Here is a 7,786-nt window from a genome sequence, read left to right on the forward strand (position 1 = left end):
AAATGTTTTGCCCTCCATCTCTCTTCTTCTGTTCTTGAGTGAGCTTCCTCTTTTTTATACAGTGTGTGTTTGGTGCAACAGCTCAAGCAAGTCCCCCTATCATGCGATTCTTGAAAAGTGGCAAGGTGGCCGTGTGGATTTTTGGGCAAAACTTAAGTCTTTATGAACCTATGAATTGTTCCAGCAAGGGCAGTGTCATCAGCGCGAAGAGTAATAGGTCTCTTCAAGATTAGTCCTTGATTCTCACTCAAGGCCTATTCAAGTTTATATTATAGAGTCAACACATCTTTTCCCAAGCACTAAGTATCCAAAGGCTAGATATATGTCATGATATTGTATCTCATCAAAACGTTCCTTAGATTATGATCATGTGCTCTTGTTCAATATGGGTGGTACTTTTCTTGCATTGGTAAATACTTGTGATGAAGCAAGCTTGAACAAGCTTTGTGTTCCTGAACTATATTGGACATCCACTGTTCTTTTGAAAAGGGCTTGTATCCTCAAATGGCTACTAGCTATAGACTATTGCTATCTAGCGGACTTGAGCATGGCACACTTAATTTCATCTCTGTTTTTTCCTAGCTCAAGTAATATTTCATCTTCATGTGTCCTTCCCTCTGAACCAGCAATAACTAGATCAACACAAGTTCTGGCATATTGCTTTCAAGTGTTGTTGTGCAGCGAATCTTCTACTACTGTAAGGGGCAGAAGAGGCAGGGACAATGGCTCTTGAGATGACAGCTACTACTTAGCATGGAGATGATCTCTTTGGGCTATGAGCTATGCATTGTAAAGCTATGGCAAGTTGTTTTCTTTGATGTTCTTGCTCTCATGCTTGAAGGGTGACCTACAGTTCTAGAAACTATCCTTTCAATGCCAATGGAAGGTCCTATGGCAATCTTTAGAGTAGAATTGGTAGGCAATTGCCTTTCCCTCTATCCATATAACCCATTTGAGCATTTAGGGGTTTGTCTTCCTTATGCATGACATTGTCTTCTTGATATTGGATAATGTTGTCCGGCAATGTGTGTTTTTATATTGTATGCAAAGGGAGCAGTAGCTTGCAAATAATTCACCCAAATGTGGGAAACAAGTTGGATATTTCAAAAGAACTAGGTGGACTCTCTAATATCTATTTCAAATTTGAAAAACATCTACAATAGCAATTCTACATTGTTAAAGGGCATCAACCCTTCATTGGATCCAAAGTTAAATCAGTAGATACTACACCTAGGGTGAATGCCGAGAGTGAACCACTCCTGTAGCTTCTAACCAAGGAATTGGAGCACTTGAATGCAAAACTAAGGGTGCTAGACTTACTGTGTCAATATTTTCATTCAGATCCACTCTACACACCGAGCAAGAATTATGGAAAAAAAATTGCATTTATGGTAGTATGCTGTCATGTAGTATCTGAGGGGTCAATTTAGCAAGCTTTCATGAATCAAAGGTAAGATTTTGAAGCAAGAACATGCACAAATTGAAGCAAGTTGTCATGAGTATCTAAGATGTCCATTGGACAATGAAGCAACCACTTGTTAAACTCAATCAAGCTCCTAGTTCTAGCTCCTTTTCTATCAAGACTGAAAATGGGCCACCCAACACTAGCTCTAAGGCTCTAGCCACCATGGGGCCTCTATGCTCAACCAAAACACCCCATGGTCTCACGGCTCAGGAGCATCTAGAGGGCTACACACACTAATCTAACTTAAATACATGTTTGTATCATTTATAGTCCAATAGATCCCTTCCTAACTCCTCATAGGGAGTACCCAAAAAGAATCATATCACATACATAAGGAGCACCCCTCGGCTTCCTTCTGTGGCTCACTTTGGCTCTCCTACACCTCGAGGATTGGCCCCAAGTTGTTTCGTTTAAACATATAACACACATGATACATAGTCCTCTATTTTAATCAATTGTTCTAGGAGATAAAGTATTATCCTCATTGAATAAGTCCCAAAAGGAAATAAATCACTAATCCTATAGCTCAGGATTTGTTACTCTCTCAACATAGGTCAACATTCATAAAAGCAAGTGTTATGCATCCATGCTATGTATTTCCAATACCATGTAATGAATGCAATGCAAGAGTAGATTATCTATTGTGCTTAACCATTTTATTTATCTGAAACATCATTGTGATAATGTGCAAGTAGTTCTCTTTATGCTTTTCATACTAATGTATTTGCTTGTCACATAGGGAACAAGTGTCCTCATGCTATTGAACCCTTTAACTTTCAAAATAAGCACAGCCTATATGTAAAGTACATAATAGAAATCATAATTTCAACCTATATTCAACACTTATAAATCCCCCTCTCCTAACTGTTAAGTATTGTACATGTGGTTGTAGGTTTAGAGAGTATTTCAATGTATTATAGAAATAGCAATATATACACACTCTATTATAGAAATAGGGATAAACTAAGGCTAAACCTTATGCTTCATCCCTATCATACAACCAAGGATACATGTATAAAATTTTCATAAATTTTTAGCATATAAATCCTATTTTTGTCCATGTTCTTTAAATTTTCTCTATTTATTTATTAAAACATTGCTATTGTTTTTGATTTTTTGATCCAACCGTATTAGGATAACCGTGATTCATCACTATATTTCATTCTATTTCATGAGAACATGATTTTTCAACCCGAAACAACAAAAACCCCTATTTTTCCTCTTTATTTCTGCATTTGGGCCTTCAATTATTAATAATGATTGCATTTAATTATGGGCTCTATATATTATTACTCACAGCCCTCAAAGACATGTCAAAAAAAGGTTCATATATTTCTTCATTTCGTATGCACTTCATTTGGATCATAAACGGTAAAAAACAAGTACATTTTCTTCATAAAATAGACATACCGTTAAATTGTGTGTTTCTGGTCATGGAACTTGAATGCATGGATGGCTATCAGACTTGCCATCTATCTCTACACATCACAAAACATCAATTCTCAACATCTTGTAACAATCTGGTACATGTCGAACAAGCATTCTTCATCCCATTCTCCTCTTTCTTCCACCCATATGAATTGCCTCTTAGAGGAAAGAGAGGGAGGAGAGAGAATGACTAATTTCTAAACTCTTCATCCAGGTAGCCATTCTCCACATAAAGACAAGTGATGGTGAGCAAAAAAATGGAGAAGGCTAGTATCTTCAATTCTATCAGTTATTTTGCAGCCCACAATGCCCCTCATCTCCAAAGCATCATGGGACCCTTCATCATCATGGTTGACGTTGTTTAAAAAATGCCCCCCCCCCCTTCCCCATCATGTGAAAATTTTGGGCTAAGGGGCCCCTTTGGTCCATCACTCTTCAAATCTTAGTCAAATTTGACCCATCTAGCCTCCCACTTCTCTCGCGTTCGGTGAAGATTGATTTCACATCTGAAAAATCCTACGCATTTGTCTTGAACTCCTAAATGGCCAGGAACTTACCATGCTTCAATTTGGTATTCGAAAAAATTATGAAAAATCTACAACCACTGCAAAGATCAGTCTTTTGAAGTCATTTGAATTCTCCTCTTCCACGACCACTTAAAATTATCGGATTTGCATCTTTCGCTTCAAATTTGCATCATTCCGCATTATTTGGCATTTCTTGGGTGTTTAAATCCTACTCTCATATTGGTGATAGGGCAACTCAGTCGGTCCAATCCAAGAACTAATTTGCACAAAACAACAACCATAAAAAGCATCAAGCTGCCATAAAGTAGAATACACAACAAAACCACAAACAACTCTCACCCTACCTACCCCCCCGACAAAATCGAGGCATGAAAATCCTCAAGGGATAGGCCAAGTATAATCTGAAAGATATCCAAAGGTAGACGCTAACCAATTTCTCCAACATATATAGCTAAAAAGAACTTTCCAAAAGAGGTCATCTTGAGTGGTCGTCTAAACTAGCTACCTACCTAGGAGAACAGGACTAGGAACTCCTACTAGGCGAGGTCTCCTATAGCATGTTCTTGCATTTTTAGGTACTTGTGATTCATTACTTGTTATGTAATTCTAGTCTTTATACTCGGGTGTGTAAAAAGGAGGAAGCTAAGCATAGTGACCCAAGGAGAATAGGGCATCGGCCTCAGGTCCTAACTCCACACCCAAGAACCTACCAAGCACTCGCAAGGTGACACTTAATCCTTTTCTTGCGCTCACTTTTATTTTTTCTCCAACCATCCTTATTTATTTTATTCAGCTAGATATCACCCTAGGTAAACAAGGAACTGGCCCCCAAGGTTTGCTAACTCATCCCTAGGGACCTACCAAGCCTTCGCAAGGCTATGATTATTTGCTCTTTGATTTTTCTTTTTCTTCATTTCTTTTTCTTTTGTTCAGGGGTTAGAACTCCTTTTTACACACCTCCATATACTATAGTCTTCAAATATATTCATTGTTTCTTTCTCTTTCTTTACTTAACCAAGCTTCTCTAGTTGCCCCACAACTAGTAGAAACACACTAGAAATAGCCGCCTAGTAGGCTAGCAGAACAAGGTTACTAGGATTACCTTCTAAAATAGTTCTTAGAGTGCTCGACACAATGTCTTCATGGGAGGTAAACAACTCCTTAGACCTCCCCAAACATACATAACCTAAACTTAGGGGCTTCATGCCTTGATCACCAGTCCCCCAAGAAAATGAAAATCCCCACATACATATAACCGCCCAACATAAAGTGAAAGAACTCATAAAGGAAGAAGATCACCTAGACTTGGCCACGAGAAGCTTTGGCGCAGCAAAAGGCTTGCTTTAAGTACTCCATTAGATTTATTTGGTACAACATTAAAATCAAAAACCATTAAACCTACTCATACCAAACAGATACATGGCCCTCTTGGCCTAATGAAATATAACATTTCACAAAAAACGAGCTGGTCCTTTTGGCCTAATAAAATATAGCATTATGCATCCAAAACAATGAGCCCTCTTCGTCTAAAGTAAAAAAACCAGTACATCTTATACATATCCCTCCTATAAAACAAGAGAGCTGTATGCATAAAATGTCGTTTGACCACACTATGGGTCCAAAATAACAATGGTAAATGGGTCTTGGCTACTCTTTGCATTACCATAAAATGTCCTTTGACCACACTATGGGTCCAAAATAACAACGGTAAATGAGTCCTGGTTACCCATACTAACCATCGCTTGCTATATAAAGCATGGTCCTATAAGAGTCCCCATAATCGACTAGGTCCTATCTCATTATCAATGAAGAGATCTAAACAAGGACCATAATTGAAAAAGAGGTCCTCTTCATAAACATAATTTGTTAATGAATTGGCAAATTGATTCCAATATCGTGGAACTAGCTGAAGAGACACTCTTTCAAATTCATCAATCAGGTTCATAGCAACGCGATAATACATACGAAGAATGGGATTTCGTACTATGTATATCCCTTTCAATTAATTGACTAGTAACTAGCAAATACCACCTTTCTTAGCAATATTCAATCCCATGTGATCAGGGATTTATATTTTTCCTTATTATTAGAAAATCGTTCCCTAAGGTAGGTAGCTAATTTCATCATGATTCTATATCGGGGATCTCTAATGACTACCCCAATACTCTCTTTCTTATTGGGACCCCTCGATGCTCCATCAAAATATAATGTGTATATCCATAAAGGGTTTATGCATCCAGCCATCATTGGCTCCTTCATTCGTAACTGTGATGGTCAAAATTTAGTGTATTCATAGGATTCATGAACCAAAGCCTCTATCCCACCTTCTTCATTGAATCCAATAGGGATGTTGTCAAAATCCTTAAGTAGTGATGGCAGAAGACTTGGATCTCCCAAACAAATGTCCTGTCCTCTTGCTCAATAACTTTATAAACTTTCCTCCACCAAACAAGTCTTCCCTAATGGTATCTTCGTTCCAAATATGGGTGTTCTAAGTAGGGAATTACTCACCCCATCAACTAACTTTCAGCCTCTCTTGCAGGTTTCCAAATATGGGTGTTCGAAGTTCAAATCGGTCCAACCTTAACTTGCAAGACAATTATCTCATTAGTATGCCTAAAAATAATAAGGTTTAACATTGTTTAGATTAACCTTTTTTCTAAACTCCACTCCCTACAAATCTACTCGTAATGATATGGACTTATTTTTTCCAATTCTAACTATTTTGTAGGGACCATCCCACTTAGGCTCTAGTTTCCCAAGAAATAGCTCCCTACGGGCATCATAGTATAAAACTAATTGTCCTTTCTTGAAGGTATACTTCTTTGCTTTTAAATCATGAAGCTTCTCCTTAGCTACCTCTTGATGTAACAAACTCTGCAATTGAGCTCATCAAGGTGTGCTAAAGTCATAAAGAGCTCAAAGAGTGCACTTCGTTCCCCAAAGAATGGTTAATTGCAAATCTTATAGTCGATAACTAGATCTCTAGGGGTAGTACACACTCTTCACCATCAACTAACTTGAATAGGGTGTGGCCGATAGCTCGCTTAAAGGTTGTATTATATGCCCACACTACCACATATAACTTCTTTTCCCAATCTCGTTTCTTCTTTGTTACTATCTTTGATAGAATACCCACAAGCTTTTCATTGGTACTTCCAACCTACCCATTTGCATGTGGATTATAAGGTGTCATCTTAGACACAATTAGACCTCTTGTTTCAAATAAGCAAAGCCTAATCTTAAAGCAAGCCCCTTGCTAGATCCAAAATGGAGTATGTACATATATAGTTAGGATTAGTGAATAAGATGGCAGTTGGTCACATTGGCCTTTACCCCAACAACCTCTTACCTTAAAGGCCAATGTGCCTTGATGGGAGACAAAATAATGAGAGAATGTGTGAGGTATAATATATATGAGTTACCCAATGCGCATCAACTCCTTGCAATCTACAAACTTTTCAGAGGGAAGACTGTTGGTGTAAGAGAGTCTATAGGGCTATCATAAGTGTGCACTTTGATAAGCCCGAACCACTTATTCTCAAGCACTTGATGAATGAAGTGATACCTCACTTCTATGTGCTTGGTTTTTGTGTGAAACATATGATTCTTTGCTAACATGATGACACTTTGACTATCATTGTGCAACAATTGCATGTTTTCACCAAGACCCAAGTTTCCCACTAAATGAGTAAGACATATGGCTCCTTGTCATGCCTCTATTGTTGTAGTATACTCACCTTGAGTGTAGATAATGCCACATATTTTTGCAAGTGAGATATCCATGTTATTGCATCACCGTACAAGGTAAAGACATATTCTATGGTTAACCTTTTTGTTGTCAATATTTCCTACATAGTCCAGTTCTATGTATCCAAGTATACCATTGCTGCTTTTTCCAAAGCATATTCACATATCTCTTGTACCATTGAAGTACCTCAAGTCCCCTTTACTACTTCCCAATGCTTCTTCGCAGGATTTGACATATGCATGCTCACTATTCCCAAAACAAATGCAATGTCCAAGCAAGTGGCAATCACAACATGCATGAGACTACCCACACATGATGAATATGCGACCTTGGCCATTTCATCCATCTCCTCCTGATCAAATTTGGGATAATTAGCAACAATAAATTTTACATATGGAGGCAATTGAGTACTGATTGCCTTGTCCGCTCCATATTGAAATGTTGCATTACTTCACTAGCATGATCCTTTTAGGGACAAATAGATCAATCTCTTTGTTATATCCTTGAATATGCTCATGCCAAGAATGTGATTTGCATGTCCCAAATCCTTCATTTCAAAAGTTTCTGTTGATCTTTTCTTCAAGGCATCAATCTCATACTTATTTTATCAACATA

Source organism: Lygodium microphyllum, chromosome 1 (genome assembly GCF_053477565.2).
Source record: "Lygodium microphyllum isolate KBCC chromosome 1, Lygodium_microphyllum_v1.1.10, whole genome shotgun sequence".
In the NCBI taxonomy this organism is placed as follows: domain Eukaryota; kingdom Viridiplantae; phylum Streptophyta; class Polypodiopsida; order Schizaeales; family Lygodiaceae; genus Lygodium; species Lygodium microphyllum.